The sequence below is a fragment of the Motacilla alba genome, chromosome 1, assembly GCF_015832195.1.
Source record: "Motacilla alba alba isolate MOTALB_02 chromosome 1, Motacilla_alba_V1.0_pri, whole genome shotgun sequence".
Lineage (NCBI taxonomy): Eukaryota > Metazoa > Chordata > Aves > Passeriformes > Motacillidae > Motacilla > Motacilla alba.
In genome coordinates, this window is record NC_052016.1 from 65,616,627 (window position 1) to 65,633,341 (window position 16,715).

The 16,715-nt window shown below is 43.3% G+C and overlaps 1 protein-coding gene across 6 annotated transcripts in view; it reads left to right on the forward strand.

The window, feature by feature from the left end:
- Window positions 1-16,715, forward strand: part of ELF1 (E74 like ETS transcription factor 1) — an 87,840-nt gene that overhangs the window by 19,284 nt on the left and 51,841 nt on the right. The window contains exon 1 of one of the 6 annotated variants that reach the window (XM_038140791.1): window positions 310-2,763. The exons of 3 other annotated variants lie outside the window; for them this stretch is intronic. The gene's annotated coding sequence lies outside the window, so the exon portion shown is untranslated. 2 more of the 6 variants (XM_038140735.1, XM_038140764.1) reach the window with 2 other exon arrangements.

Genomic DNA, 16,715 nt, shown 5'->3' on the forward strand with positions numbered 1-16,715 from the left:
CTGTGCCTCCTGGCAGCCCATCTCATCCTGCCCTTGCAGACCTGTGGTTTTCAAAGCCAGTTGGAGGAGGGAGACGATTACCAAAGCAGAGTGTGAAAAAGAGAAGCAGCTTGCTTGGGTTCTCACTTGAGGCCAGCAGAAGTGAGAGCCACATCCAGGTCTCTGCCAGTCCAAGCCTGCTGGGCTACACTGCTCCCCTTGGAGCACATGGACATGGAGCATGTGTTTCTCTGGGAGCTGGGGCCAACAGCAATGTGAAAATTGTATTGTGCATTTTAAATTTATTTATTTATTTATTTATTTATTTATTTATTTATTTGTGCAGCCTTAACTTTTCTGCTGGTGGGCTCCACCCTCTGCCATGCTGTGTGACTGCACAAATATTTGCTCTGGGAAACAGTGGGGGGAGTAGCTCAGTGCGAGGAATATGAGGCTGGGATGGAGTGGAGGGCTAAAGCTGTTTAAATTGGCTTAAGCTGTGCTGTTGGTCAGTGTCTAGCTATGTCTTTTGGGCAAACGGTGATCTAAGTTTCGTGGAAATACTCATCCCAGCAATGGGCAAGGTCACTTCTTCTTCAAGCCAAAATTATAATTAGCAAGAAACCTGATACAGTTCCAGGGATGAACATCCACCTGCATTCTCTCTTGCTAAATATGTTTACATTTTACATATGCTTTAAAAAAAAATACGGTTTCCAGATTTAGCTTAGAAACGGCAAAATGTTTGCATAGCTTGTGCTAATACATCACTACAAAATGATTTTTCAATTTAGTTGACTGCTTTGATAAGAACGTGTTGTTTCTTTCCTCTCTAAAACATAACTATTAGACTTCCTTTAATTATTAAAATGGTGCTCTCCCTGTGCCAATGTTACAGTTCCTTGTAACCGCTGTGCACCTGGGTCAGATTTCTTCCCTCCGTGCCCCATGATTTACAAAGGGTTTTGCAGCGCAAGAAACAAATGCTTTTAGATGTAAGATTGGATTAGACTTAAGTTGTTGGAGAGAAGGAATATGCATCTGTTGTGAGAGGTGGAAAATATATAGTAACTAAAATAACGACACAGTATTTTCTCCTCGTGGACTTTTTTCAACTGAGAAATACAAATGAAGTCATATTTTGATAAAGAGCGGTAGTGAAGATATTTTAGTACTGACTTAATTGATACTTTTAATCAGTAAGTCATAGAAAGTGTGCTGCTGCTTCTTTTTTTCAGATCTTACACTAAGGCTGCAAAAATAGGATGATAAACTACATCTAATAAAGTCATACATGGGTAACTGCCCTTTAAACAATAAACTGGGACCCAGTTTTGCTTTTAAGTGCTATGCAGGTATCATAAGGACTCCATTACTTCGAATTAACCCCAACATTTTCTTCTTGGTAATTAAGCATAACCAGTAGTTGGAGATTTTAATGTCCATTAAACCATGGGGTTTTTGCAGCACAAAACTTGTGGGACTACTGGTTAATTATGACTGGGAGCATTAATGACAGCTGTCCTGAAATACATTTGAATTTATCTCAACGTGTTTGGTGGAAGTAGCTTCAGGTTTTTCTTACTTTCGTTTTTCCTGCTCATTACAAGGTCTCTCCTGCTGCTTCCTTACCTCCCAGCTCCTTGTCCTGCTGTTACACCCTCTCTACGGGCTGTGTGGCTTGGGTCCCTGTGCCACGCCTTCCCTTATGGCCAGTGCCACTGCTTTGGAATCTGCCTTTCTGGGAATTTGTGGAAAACCAGTGCACATGCCAGCCCACAAACAGAGCATGAGCTTACCCTTCCTACAGAAACAAGGTGGAAGTAGCTCTGTCCTCAGTGTCTGCACCATGTTTTTAAAATTACACTTCTGTCAAGCCTTTCAGCGTGCCCTCTGCAATCGTAGAGCCCGTCCCAAGCACCTACACTGCTGAGGGTTAGGCGGCTTTCAGTGTGATGCTTACTAGACACAAGGCTTTGTTTAAAGAACATGAAGAGTGTATCAGAAATTTACTGGGAATCCCAGGAACCCTGGCTCTGGCTGTCTGTCCGTGTTCCATTGGATACTGCACTTTAACTAAGTTTCTCCAAGCATTTTGGCCTTCCAAAGTTTCACTCTTTTTCAGGAGTTAACCAGTTTGGTGTGAGCAACATGGTATTGGTTGAAAAGACGAGATGTTCCACAGAAACGTGTTTGTTCATTTAATTCAGGATGAGAGAGCACAGTCTTAAACTGCTCCAGGAGAGGTTTGGGTTGGACGTTAGGAAAAGGGTGGTTAGACATTGGAATGGGCTGCCTAAGGAGGTGACAGAGTCACCGTCCCTGGAGGTGGTACTTGGTGCCATGGTCTAGTTGACAGGCGGGTTTTTGGTCATGGGTCAGACACGATGATCTCAGAGGTCTTTTCCAACCTAATTGACTCTGTGAATTATTACTCATGGAGGGGTGCGGGGCGGGATGTTTCGTAAGGATGGAAGGCAGCGGGACGGCGCGGCTCGGGCGCTCTCCGCACACGAGGGAGCGGGCCGAGCGGAGCCCGGGCGGGTCACGAGGCCGCCGCCGGCCCGTCCCCCCCCGCGCCCCGCCGCCACCTGCGGGCCGGGCCCGGCGGAGCGCCGGCCGCCGCCCCGGGGCGTGTCGTGTCGTTCCGAGCCGAGCCGCCCGGCCCCGCGGTGAGTCACCGTCCGGGGCCCGGGCACAACTTCCCCCTCTCGACAGGAGCCATTTTAGCTGCTCGACGCTGCGGGGAGGCCGGGGTGGCGCCGCGGGCCCCGCGGCCGGGCGGTACGTGCTGCCCGGGGAGCGGGAGCCGGGCGGGCCGGGGGGTCGCGGCGCCCCGGGCTGCGGGCGGCGGCTGCCGCTGCCTCGACGGGCGGCCGCGCCCGGGGCAGCGCTCCGCAGCCGTCGGGAGAAACTGCGGGGAAGAGGGAACTTCTGGAAAAGCGCAGCAGCAGGGAAAAGCGAAATATAAATTGGGCCGTGAGTAGAGGGACGTCTCGGGGCGGCAGCGCCGTGAGCTGCCTGAAGCTGTGCCTGTTGCTGCGGGCGAAGGGCACCGCGGCGGTGCTTCTCTGAGCAGCGCGCTGCACAAGTGTGACAGCTGGCTTGTAATGCTGCTGCGTTTTATACTTTTGTCTCCTTTTAAGCGTGCGGGGGTGCCAGGCTGGCTGCCGGTCGGAGCCCTCCAGCCGCCGCTCAGCGGACTGTAAAATTCACGTATTTTATTTATTCTGAAGCTGCGTGTGCCTGGACTCGGCTGGCGTGGAGCAGGGCACGGTCCAGAGCGATTCGGGCAAAGTGCTGGCTATCAGCGCTACGGCTTTGAACACCTTCGCTCCGCTGCTGTTCGCCCGGTGTGGTCCGTGGTGACTTTAAAATGGCAGGTGTAAAATATCATTTCGAGGACAGATCATTCTCTGCGCCCTTTAATTGAAGTTCTCTTTCGACCGAAACAGAGCCATTAACGGCAGCCGCCGCGGTGTCGTTTCAAAATAGAAAGAGTTGTTATGCGGGCAGGTACTCACCTTTTGCTGAAAATGATTAAGAAATGGAAGTTATGGTGATGGTGTACATGGTAGACCAATTAGAAAATAGGCTTAGTGGTAGCTGTAATGGGAGAAGAAAATCTTGGAGGTAATTGTGGTGCGTCAAATTGCTTCTTAAACTTTCAGTGGATGAAAACCACCTTGATTCTTCTGATTGTGTGCTTCTGAACTCTAGCAAAGTTTTCGAAAAAGAATCTCTGCTTCCACCTTTGTTGAATGAAAACGTTCTTTAGAAGTTTTGTCTGAGTGTATAACTTTGGACTGTGTATTTCCATCTGTCACTTGAGAAATCAAATTCGATATCTTCTTACTGAAAATTAAATGACAGGGCACTTGAGCTGTTGTGCACGGGGGAATACTTTCCAGGTTCATTTACTGTCTAGAGCCTGTATCTGAGAAGTATAATGGAGTCTTGCTTAGTGCTGTGATCATTTGCAGGGGAGGGAGGGAGAGGGAGGCAACCATTAAGTAAATGGTCATGTTTTGGGTGAGGCTGTCTCTTGTCTTTAGCCTTCGGAGTGTTCAGCCGTATCTTCCTTCGGCATCTTGCAGTACAATGTGTTTTCGCTATCTTTTTTATTTTACATTTTGTGGTTTTTTTCTTTCTAAAAGCATCAAGTTTTGCAAGTGTTTGGGGGATTTATTTGGCACATTGTTGCATGTTGAAAAATCACAGATAAAATTACAGAGGAACTACTTTTAAAAAAGAGTTAGTAATAGAAGTTTTTTTCTGAAAAATTCTTATACATGTTTGCATCTTTCTTTTTATCATCATGACTTTTATTTTGAGATCCTAGGACTCTCTGCTTGCAACCGGTAGAACATGACCCTCCCTTTCCTTATCTCTTTTCTCCCCTTCTTTCTTTTGCACCAGACCCTGTTGAGACATCCAGCCCTAAAAACTTGAGGTTTTAAGTTTTTCTTTTTAAGTCATCTCCCAAGTTGCAGCTGCTTATCTTGGGAAGAAGGCTTTTTGTTTTCTAAAGGGTAAGTGGCCCCTGTGACTTTCTCTTGATCAGGGCTTCACAGAGGAGCAGTTCCTCTTTGAAGGCAAAAGCTGCCATGTTCATTCTCTTTTGCTGCTGTACAAGAACTTTGCCAGGGCTACGGACGCATTTGTGGTACAATGGTGGAACTAGGAAAAAGTGATTTGAAAGTCCTGCCAAGACTTACAGATGACAGCTTAGACAGATCTAGAAGGCAGAGAAGTGGATTAGAAGGTACAGAGGAAATGGTATTAGTTTGTGAATAGCTGCAGCCCATGTTTGTCTCAAAAAGAAAAAAAATCCCACCTTCCCCCCTCGACACACACCCCCACCCCCAAGGCAAGGATCTTTCAGTTTGGATTGTTTGTGATGGTTGAGAGCTATGGGAGTGGTGTCATCAGGTGCCAGTTAGCTTGAACATTATTTCCAGATCCCTGCCTTTACAGAAGTGTTGGTTTGTGCTCTTTTCTCATCCGTTGAATATTAGAATTGTCAAGTCCATGGTCTTGGTCCTCAAATGAGAAGGAAAAAAGAGATAGGCATCCAGATTTGAAGAATGTTGTCGGCCTGGTATAGCCTGATGTTTAAGGATTGCTGAAAACTCATACTTTGCTTGTGTATGTTACTTTTTGACACTTGATGTATGAAAAAAGCCGAATACATGACGTGTGTTTCAACACAGCCATATTCAAGGGAGGGAACTGTGGCAGGACTGTGCTCAGTGAGCTGATGGAAAAGAAAGAAAAATGGAGGATTTCCCTCTGTGTCAGAGGAGACGCTGTGATCTCCAAATCAGCTTTCTCTTCTTGCAGGTGTTAGTAAAAATTTCTCAGCTTTTGCTTGCAGATTTTATTGTTTTCACTGACAGTTTTTGTAACTCACTGGAGTTTTGTTGGATGTGCGAGAAGGAACAAGGACTTTCCCCCACCATAGTGATTCAGCACAGGAGTGGCAGGAGGTGGAGTTCACCTTTCCAGCCTTGGTTACAGTCTGCACCTTAGCTCTGAAACTTTGCTACCATATGCCAGTGATTTATGGTGCTTATAATTTTTAAGCCACTGACATGTTTTAGAGATTATTTGCATTCTTAAATCTTGCTTTCTTAAATCTTACCTAAGTGTTTCTTCACAGATAAAGTAGTTGACAGAGACTACACATACTGGAATTTTAAGTCTCTTGCTTATCAAAAGTCTGCAGCAGCCGAGTGAAAGGCTCTGGACATTTTCACTTTTCTAACCTGACCTGGCTAATCTATGTAGAGGTAAAAACAATTTATTCTTCAATATATGCCTGTCCTTTGGCAAAGCTTCCCACAGTCAGTGTGTCAGTGGTTGTGCTGATAGGATCCCGTTGGCTAGGGACCAAAGATTATGCACTCTTACCTTGGTGTGCTTTAGGCTTTACCTGTCAGCCATCTTCAGTGTTGAATCAGAGGGCTGGAGCTCAGGTCATTTATTTGTCCTTAAAGAGATCACTCCCCTTGTGTTGTGTGTGAGTTTGTACTAGGTTCAAGCTGGCTTCAATGTGAAACTGATAGTGGTTTTGTTAGCCTGGAAAGAGCCTCCAATTCCTAAATTTGCATGTAAAATTTATTTGTCTCTGTATTGGGGGAAAATATATTATGGTTAGGATAATTTGCTAGGAATAGGAATGTGCAGTGCATAGGTTGGAAACTGTGGGAAAGAGTTGCTTTGGGATGGATTGAATGCCACTGTCTTAATCTATAATTAGACATTTTAGTCTATTTCTAGAACACCCTATATTTAACTCATCATCAACATTTCTGTGTGAATTTACCAAATACATTTTTTGTTTTGAGGGGAATGTACTGCACTTCTTGAATATTGCTGTTAGCGTACTAACGGTTTCATCGCTTCACTTGCGAGCTCCTTCCGCATTTCCTTCACCTTCTTGCATGGTAGTGGTTTGACTTCTGACGTGGGCTCAGTACAAATGTCATACCACACAGCTCTTGAGTTTCTGTGTGGAAGAAAGGGGTGAGCTTGAGTGATTCAAATTTTTGTCTGCTCTTGAGAGAAAGAAGCATTTTTACTTATTGTGGCTGCATATACTGTTCTGTCATGCTGTATTGTTCCTCTAGCGTTACTAGTGTTTTTCATGAGATCCTTTGACAGAGTGACTAAAGCTGACAGATCAGAAGAAAACTACCTTGCTCTTCTGAGCTTTGTGTGGTCACCTCTGCTGTTCTCCACTTTTCAGTTATCTTGGTGTTTATCCAGTTTTAAGTTGCAGCTAGGGAAAGAAGCAGCAAAATGTGATTGTGAAACTACAGTTACACTTTGTGATACCCAGTGCTGACCACTGTCAGAAAATTAATGTTTAACTTGCCCTTCCAACCAGACTCAATTTCAAGTTAAAAGCAAGTTGACAAGGATACTGTCAGTTTCCTCCTCTTTGTGCCTGCTACATGTGCTGCCCTACATAATTTTGGAACTAACAAGAATAGTTTCCCAAGGATGTGATGACATGGTTTGTTTTTAGTGGAGGCTGTCTTTCCAACCAGAAGATAACCCTCTTAGGAAGGGCTTTCATGAAAACTGTGTCTTGAAGGCACCAGGGCTTGCACATTGTCTGCTGATGACAGAATTTGCCTGGCATTGTCCTCGGAGGCGGTGGTTACATTATCCACTTGTGTCCTCTTGATGCATTTTCTGTTTTGTGCTGTTCCCCCATCTCCAGAGCCTCTGTAAACTATTTACTCTCTGTAGCTGTTCAAGCTTTGTCCTGATGCCTGTAAATTAAGCATGCACATGAGAGTATTAGCTATCAAGAAAATAATTATGAAGCTTACGGGCCGTGGAGGGCAAAGGGTCTCAAACTGCACACGTTGCAAGAATTCACTTCCCTGTTTCATGGTGCCTCTGAACCAGCTTGTGGAGAGCTCTGTGAGCACAGCAAAGGGCTCCAGGTACTCTTGGTGGTGAGCTATTGAGAGGCCATCCTGTTGGTTTGGGTTTTTTTAAAAAAGACCAACTAATGTTTATTTCAAAAAAGGAAAAGAAGGAACTGTAGAGAGGAAGTGTCTATTTGGGGACCTTTTTTCTTTACAGAAAAAAAGATGGTTTAGTCATATGGATGAAAATGAAACTTTCTGTGTTGAACAACAGTCTGAAGTTTGCTGAGGATGGCTTGCAGCATTTTGCAATGTGCGGGTCCTTTTTTGGTGAAAAAAGTGTATTTATTTTAGTATCAGTTCAAAGCAACAATGAAATAAGTTGCTTTTGAAGCAACTAAGTGAAACACAGTTTTAATTTGTCTGAACAGGCTGTAATCTGAGCAACCTGATTTAGTTGAGGATGTTCCTGCTCACAGTAGGGGGGTTGACTAGATGACCTTTAAAGGTCCCTTCTAACAACAACTATTCTATGATTCTTACACAGAAACCATTACTTTAGACTATTTAAATATGGACTATGAAGAAATTTGCAGAGAAAAAAAAGCAGAAAGAAAGTTACTTTTGGCAGAATATTTTCCTATTTGGGCACGTCTGAAATATATATATCTGATTATGAATGCTTGGTGTAATGCAACATTCTACCATTTGTTTATATAAAGACCTAATTGTCTTTTAGTATGGTCCTTCAAATGACATGTATTAAATCTTGTTTCAGTGGTACTGGACTAGAAATAATTCTTAACAGTAAGAAATATTGAAAAACTTTTGCCAAACTACAGATAAGATATTGGACTTGCAAATATATATATTTTTTTAAATTATAACAGGGGTATTTGCAGAAAAGATTTAATGCTTTTGAAGCAATGTGGCTAGAAGGGTATATTTCGTGTAGAGATTCTGGTGTTTGTAATGTTTAAAGTGTCTCTTATGGGTGCCATGTCTTCGGGTGGCTTCGGAAGCATTCTGTTAATTTGTACTTTTACACTTCATAAACCAAAAAGCTGTAATGACATTTATTGGTACATGATGATGTGGAATCTGTGCTTTTGAGGGGAGAGACGGTAGCAGTTATTACTTGCAAAGAGCTAGCTGGGTAAAATCCCTTTGCCTTGAGAGAGGAAACCCAGGACTACTGATGCATGCATGCTGCACAGATGCAACATATCAGAAAAAATGGAAATAGAAAAAAATCAGTGTGAAGTTTAGTGGGTTCATTTTTGCTGCCTTAAGTGAGGATCTCCAGGTGGGGTGAAACCTCTACTGTGAGGAGAAAGTAATTTCTTTCTGACAGAGACTGCCTTCGGAGAACCTGTTACACTGTCTGTCGTGAGCAAGCCTGGTATTTATTAACTAGATGGGAGAATAATGCTAGTGCCTTGATGCTGGCTCTGGTATGTTCACATACCATGTGCTTACAGAGGTTAGATGCACACTGAAGGTTCTTCAGCCTCACACCAGCTGCTTTTTCACTCATAGGTGAAGGCAGCATGTGTAACTTCCCTGCTGGCTTGGTGGCACATCCCATTAAACCCATGCAGCAGAGGTTTGCATGGATGTGCCCTGGAGCACAGGAGGGAGGTTTGGGCCAAGTGAGTTTTACTTGGATAGTGAACTCTCCTGGAGGTGATGGGTTGTAAATCCTTAAACAGCTCATTTAGCATCTGCCCGGGCCCTTAGCTTGCCCTTAGGTAAGACTCAACAGTAAAGCTGTATTAGTTGAGGTAAAGTTGCAGTTTAAACTATAGACTGATGATTTTGAGAGCATGCGAACTTGCACCAGTCTAATTTAATTTAAAATGTGCCTTTAGCAAAACAGTCAGAGGTGGGCATGGTCATTCCTGGATGTTTTCTTGGCAGGAGCACTCATCCAGCTCCTTGAGGACTGCCATCCTCATTTTTTCTTGCTGACAGCATAGATTGTTTTTTCTAGTGCTTTATTGCCTTCCCCTCCTATCCACAGACCAAGCTGTTTGCGAGAGCAACCTTTTCCTTATCTGGTTCAGCCAAGATGATCCAAGTTGGCAAGTCAGATGTCAATGCCACAGAAGTTGCTGGGCTGGTTGATTGAACCAGGTTAGGGATTGATTTCAGAGTGGTGGAGCTGTGGAATTTGTAAGAGCTGGAATTGAGCAACAGGGGGAAGGACGAAGTAGCACAATTGTCCTTGGAAAAGGACCACATTTCATGGTCAATGCTTCAGCAAAGTGATACTTAGGATGATTGACTTAACTCTCTTCTACACGTCACATCAAAACTTGTTTTCCAATGAATTATCTCAACACCACAGCTGGATGCTTCTGATTGAGAAGAAGAATGTGTTAGCTAATAAATTAAGTATTGCCCAAAGTTATGTAAAGGAATAAGTCTTGATAATATAAAATGGGAGGAAAAGATGTTTGCTTGTTAACTTGGGATCACGTACAAATAAAAGCTTCTGGTGAAGGCAGAAGCTTGAGCTTTTTTGTTCTTTCTACTTTTGTGAGAAGGGGAAGGAAATGCAGGGATGAGAACTGCATTGCTGCAGTTTTGAAAGAATGTTAACTTCTTGCTTTGTTTAAAAATATTTTAGTTATTCCTGTTTGCTAAATCAGGTTATTGAAATGAAATGATGACCTTTGCTCTGAGCCTGAAACAATCCAGAAGGAAAGCAGGTGTTCGAGAACATTAAACCTCTTACCTCGGCTAAGAAGTGTTCTGATAGGGCTGAGGTTCTAAGGGTGCCATATTCTTGCTGAGACTAAAAATGTAAGAATGAGGAAGAATTTTAGAAGTTGATTATGGTCAGTTGCCAAGAGCAATGCCATGATAAATTATTAACTCATTGCACTGTACTGCCTTGTAGTGCAAACAGAATAGCTGGTTATTGTGCTCCGCTTGGTAAGTCAACACTGTAAAAAATTCCTCAGTTATCTGGAAAATGTCTTCTTTGGGGTGTTTATTAAAGGGATACGGTAGAATTAAAAATGACGTTCCCCTCTGCTGAAGCTGGTTAAAACCAGTACAAATCAATGGAGGCAGTTTCTTTCTTTCTGTCTGGGGAGCCTGGTCAGCGGTTGTCGGTCAGCTCAGTTTCGCTTTTGCTCTTCTCACAGTGCTTTGGTGAGGTGTGGTCCCTCCTGCCCTCCCAAAAAACACACTGGAGCCAGGCAGCTGGGCTGTTAGGTGCAGAGACATGAGGCAAGTTGACTCATAGATGTTCTGCTGGAAAAGCCTTTCTGCAGAGACCACTCCTCCAGTGTTAGCTGTAACTGAGTCAGATGAACAAATGCAGGAGCATGTAGATACCTTCCTGATGCCATGCAGCAGCGGTCTTGAGGAGTAAATTTTCAGTCTTCTTGAAATTTAGGAATTAAGTCATCCTGATTTTTGTTTTGCTCTTATAAATGTAAATACCACAACATTTACCTTTTCATTTTTGCTTCAACTGTACAGAGCTTGGAAACTTAGATGATTTTAAGGTGTCTCAAAATAATTTATAAACAAACATTCCCCTCCCCCTCTTATATTAGCCCTATGCTTCTTACATTAAATTTCTAAGTTAATAATCTATAATTCATATAATAGATTTGAATTTGCATGTAAATATTACTTTTTGTGTTTGTTATGCTTGGAGTTAGTACCATAGTAATACACCATGAAAAGAAATATGTATGAGAATTTTGAAATGTTTGCTGTGATAAAATCTGTTGTTCTGTAGCAGGACACAGATGAACTTTCAGGGTTAAAAAGAATATCCAGCTTGAGAGCAAATCATTTCTGGACCAGTGTCAGCATCTGCCACCCTAGTTTTCTTAGGAAAACATTGAATCCTGCCAGTACATGTTGCAAGATATGACCAACGTGACTTACGAACTACGAAGCAAATCTGCAAAATGCTGTTGGCTACATAGTATTGTTGGAATCTGAGATGGAAAATACTTTTTTTTCAGTTCTCCTTTTGCCAATCTAGCAAAATTTAGTAAGGTTCAGTTCATGCTGCAAGGCTTTTTTGTTCAGAAAGGCTTTTGAACAACCATTACTTTTTGTATCTTTCTTTTTTTTTTTTTTAATTTGTTGGCTGCTTGGGATTACTTGAGTACTTGTCAAGGGTAGGACATGTATCTTAAGTGGATGTCAGGCTGCTGAAGCAAACGTTCTCTTAGTGTTTGATGGGTCCAAGTTTAGGGCTTTCATTCCGATTTCCAAGGCATGAAGTAGTCAAGCATCCAGTGACATGGAGTGATGTAGTCTTGCCTTTTGAGGCAGGGGGCACCTGTGGTTCTGTAGAATAACCCAAGTGGTCACAGAGCTCATATGGGAGCACACGAAAGCCAGGGGCAAAATATGCTGTATCAGAGGAACCTAATTGAGGAATATGTATCTAGTTAGACATGAGGAGAATTTGGACCCTGTTCTTTTTCAGGGAATTGCAAACCTCTGACTTTGAGGTGGCTGTTCTACTAAGAGAACAAAAAGGCATTTTTATTCTGAACTGTTTTGGGATGGGGACAGAGACCATGTTAGGATGGGGCACCTTGGTTCCGTGAAGGGTAAAATGTGTCAGATGCTTCCTGAAATCCAGGAGTTAAATCCTGCTTTTAGGTTTATGCAGAGAATTCTCCTAGACTACAGCAATACGCGATAGTGTAAAATCAATTAAATACCTACTGGTTGGTGTATTTCCCAACTTACATGACTGACATGTCTTCTGTTGCTTTAAGTGGCAACCCTGCTGATAACAGCACAAAATTGGTTTTCCTCCATTTCATACCACCAGTTGGTCATTGACAGAGAATGGATATGAGGCCATCTTAATAATTTCTCGTCCTGCCTGAAAATACAGACTAAGGAAATGATGTTTTCCGACAAATGATATTTTGGGGAAATCTAAGACTGAACAGAAGACAACTTACAGAGGGGCTGAGTATAGCATATTGCTTCATGTATGGATACTATAGAAGTTATAGCTGTGCTGAAGTTTCTGCTTTTCACTGAAGTTGTGCTTTGTCTAGCAGTTGGTTTTTGTGCTTACCACGTGAGTACCAATTGCTTCTTCAGGGCTTCAATTTTGCAGTAGACTAATAGGTGTGTTACTCTAGGTATAAGTGTTGGAAAAGCCCTGTAGATCATTAACCTGTCCCCATTTCTAGGACAGGGTGGTCATAGAGAAGGCTGGTACTGTGTTTGGCAATGGGTTTTTTCCCACTGGTTGTAGTTCACATCTGAAGACTTCAGAAAGAATCTTAAAAGGTTGCATCTGCTAAGTAAAGTGACTTGGTATCTTGGTGGTGTACGAGCCTGGTTCAGGAAGACCAGACTCGAAAACCTCCACAGCTGGTCTGCCTGTTGTCCTGGGCCCTGTTAGATGAGAACGTGCCACCAATGTTTTGTACACTGCTTCGGTGGCCTTCTGGGGCCACATTTCAATACGCTTGGCCTGTTTGCTTCTTTTTCCATCCATCTGGCCGGCTTTCTGCATGTGGGCCTAATTGACTTCATTCTTCTCTTTTCTGTTTCTTCAGAAGGTGTCCCGGAGTCCCAGCTTCTGAGGGGCGGCCACGGCCCGTGCAGGAGAACAGACCTGTCTGTGCGGGCAGGAAGCGCTCGCGGCTGGGCCGGGTATCTGGGGCTGTGCTTCCTGTCGGTTAAACCACGAGCAGGGGAGCAGATGAGCCAGAGATGGCAACAACGCCCGCCCCAGGCAGCCATTGTGCAACCAACTGTCTCCTCAGCGCCATGCTCTGCGCCCCTGCGCTCGGGGCATCCTTGTCCCTCCCAGCCCCTTCTTCAGGCACCTGAGAGTGAGGATCAGGGTTTATTTAGTTCAACAGAAAGCAGGACTTGAACTCTTCAAGCGTGAATTGTAAGAGAGTAACCATGGGAGTTATCCTGGCACAGCGAGAGCTGAGGTCCAGTGTTTCGTTTTCCAAGCTACAGCGTGGGAGTTTTTAAATGCATCTGAGAAACGGGCAGGTTGGGCCTCAAGTTGTGCAGTTTCTTTAATGTCTTTCTGGGCAGGTAATTGCCACATTACCTGACCAGATTTTATTGTAAAATCTGTGATCTTCTGAGTGTTTTTTTTTTTCTTTTTAATTATTAATTTTTTCATCTCAATACACTTGTGGCTTTCAGACAGCTCTGGCTTTCAGTTAAACAACTTTACAGAAGTGCACAGAAAAAGTACATAAAACCTTCTATTGTAAATGATGCAATTTTTTTAATGTAGGTTGCATGATTTCTGAAGATATGGATGTTATTGCAACATAATTAATTTACTGAAACTAGAACTCTAGTAGTATCTACCCCAGCACCAGATTTTAGAGAACCGAGTAGTCTGCACATTGAAATTATTTTAGAACTGAAACTGGGCATACATTTCAGCCTTTTTGTCTCATTTGGTGATCTTTTCTTCCTCATGTGACAGGATAGCTCCCAGAATATTGTTTTCTTCTCTTAAACCCTATGTTTGTTGATTAGCCAGCATTGAGTAGGGATGTCTTTGCCATGTGATAAAATGATTCTGTACTATATGCTCTTTAAAATATAGGGTCTCAGCCTGAGGGACACATTTCCCAGGGTGGAGAAGAGTAGAAAGGTTGTAGGGGCAGTGAGATTGGATGGATAAAGGGTTTGGGGATTTTTTTGTTGCTGTTGGTTTAGGTTTTTTTCTCCTGCCTTGCACTGGGCTATATGGCGCTCTGCATGGCAACCTGCAGGAGAGGTTTTGCATACACAGAGAAGCTGCACTCAGAGTCAGGCTCTGCTCTGAGCTCTTGGTCCCTCGGGTGTCTGCAGGGCCAGGAGCCAGCACCACAAGGGCAAAACTCGGCATTTTGCCTCTGTGAAAGGCACCAGCTCTTGCATTTCTAACGTAGCTGTACTAGAAACCTCTGACAGCCACAGGCTGATTCTGCTGGCCTTTCTCCCTTTCAGGTTTTGAGCACTGTTATCAGTACTGTCATGTTTGAGAAAGGAAAGGTACAAACAGGGTACAACCCCTAAAGGGGAACACATAGTAAACCTCCACACGGCTTGAAGTGTATGGCACCCTGAAAAAAGGCATTGTTTTGGGATTTTTACCCACCCCCATGCAATATTATTTCATTGTATCTATGGTCACATTAAACCACTGAGACTTCACAGAAGCAGATGAAATGTTAGACAACAGAAATGAAAAAAAAGAAAGGAGGGTGGAGAATAAATTAAAGGATGGATTAGAAACTATGTAAAGCAGCCTGTCTCTGCATTACCTTGTTTATTGTACTACTTAATCTTCCATCTACCACTCAGCTTTCCCTTGTGTTTTCTTATTTTGCTTTTTTGGTGAGGCTTTTTTTGTTTGGTTGTGGTTTTTTTAATTCTTTATTGTTGGGTGTTTTGTATAGTTTTTCATTTGTTTCATTGGGGATTTTTGTTTTTGCTTTTTATTTGTTTGGGTTTTGTTTGTTTTGTGGTGTATAGTGGGTTGTTATTTTTTTTATCTTTTTTTTCTTATTTTCTCCTTTTATTTCTTTCTTTTTCCTTCTGACTCTGTATGGGTTGAATGTTGGACTGAGAGAGGAAAGGGGAGGTTAGAAGTGATACATAAAAAACATTCTGCCTCTGGTTCCTATGATAATTTGCAGGTTTTCATAACAGAGATGATGTCTGCTGAGGAGCTTCTTTTGTGATGAGGCTGTGGTGCTGCAAGAAAAGCTGGAATGTTTGTTTTCCCAGAGACCTAAATGAAAATTGTCGGAGGGCTGGAACAGGTATCCTGTGAAGAAAGTCTAAGAGAGTTATTCAGTGCAGAAAAGAGAAGACTCCAGGGAGATCTTGTTGCAGCCTTTCAGTGTATAGATGGGACTTTTAAGAAGGATAGAGATGTTTTACCAGGTCCTGGAGTGCCAGAAAAAGGGACAATGGTTTTTGACTGAAAGGGCACAGATTTAGATTGGACACAAGGAAGACATTTTTGCCAATGAGGGTGGAGAGGCACTGGAACAGGTTGCTCAGAGAAGTTGTGGATGCCCTATCCCTGGAAGCTTAGGTTGGATGGCGCCATGAGCAATGTGATCTAGTGACAGATGTCCCTGCCTCTGGCATTGGGGTTGGACTTCAATGATCTTCAAAGGTCCTTTGCAATCCAAACCATTTTCTGGTTCTTTGCATTGGGGCCTGCATCAACTCCTGATAATTTAGAGAAATCAGATGTGACCTAAGGAAGGACCTTTCATCTTCAGGAGGTGAAACCTACCTTTGCTCCCATTCATTATAAGTAAAACTTAGAGCAATCTTAGTCCTTTCTTATGGAAGTGTTGGAGGTTCTTAGAATGAAGGAAAGGTAGGAACAATCTTCTTGTGGGTTAAAGTTGGGAAAAGCTGCTGTAGGATAAATAAGTCTCCTCAGTTCCCCTTCTGGGGACCCTGCTGTTAGGGTTTCTCTTTTGGGAAGTGTGAGTGGACTTGTGCAGTCGCCCCATTCAGACAATGCCTGAGAGAGGCGGCCAAGTGCCTGCTGAAGTATCTGTATTACTCACTCTGCAGAGCTGAGGGGAGGGAGAAAGGTCTCCAGGTTTGTGAGCCACTGGCTGTGGTGAGATTGTACTGCTTCCTTTTGCAGAATGAGACCAAGTTGGGCACACAGCTCAGCATGAGGTGATGGGGGGATTTTGCATTTTCCCTGGGTGATTTGGTTCCCCCCCAGTCTCCCTGCTGCCTTGCTTCCCACCCCCAGCTGGGGAATCAGGCTGGCTCATAGAGCCCCGTGGTGGGGGCTGCAGCTGGATGGCACAGGCACATGTGCAGCAGCCACCTCTGATGCATTATTTAGTTCTGCAAAAGACATGGGAACTTGAATGATGAAATGAGGAAGAAGTGGGGCTTGAATTCTCTACACCTGGTTGGTGGGAGCGCTGAAAGTTTCCAGAGTACACTGATTCTGTAGGTGTTTTCATGCAACACTCATAAATTCTGTGTCAAGTTCATTTCATTAGCAGTGAATTTCTGTGTCTCCCAGGAGCAGGTGTGTGCTCATATAAGAGTGACTTAGGCTTCAGTGTACACTTCCCCAGACATTACGAAATGAGAAATACTGGCCTGTCCAGACACTGCCTTCCCTGGAGGGACCTTTGCAGACCCTGTTCCTTTTCCATAACACTCTTAAGAAAAATCTTTTTGCTTTTTTATTTTAATCTTATTGGTCTTTAAGTTGTGCTTTGTCACTGTTTGAAACACCATGGTGGGAATTGTTAGTCTAATAACAAATCAGAAGATAATTTATATTCTCTTAAAAGCCAAGTTCAATAGTTTGAAATTCCCCAGACTAAT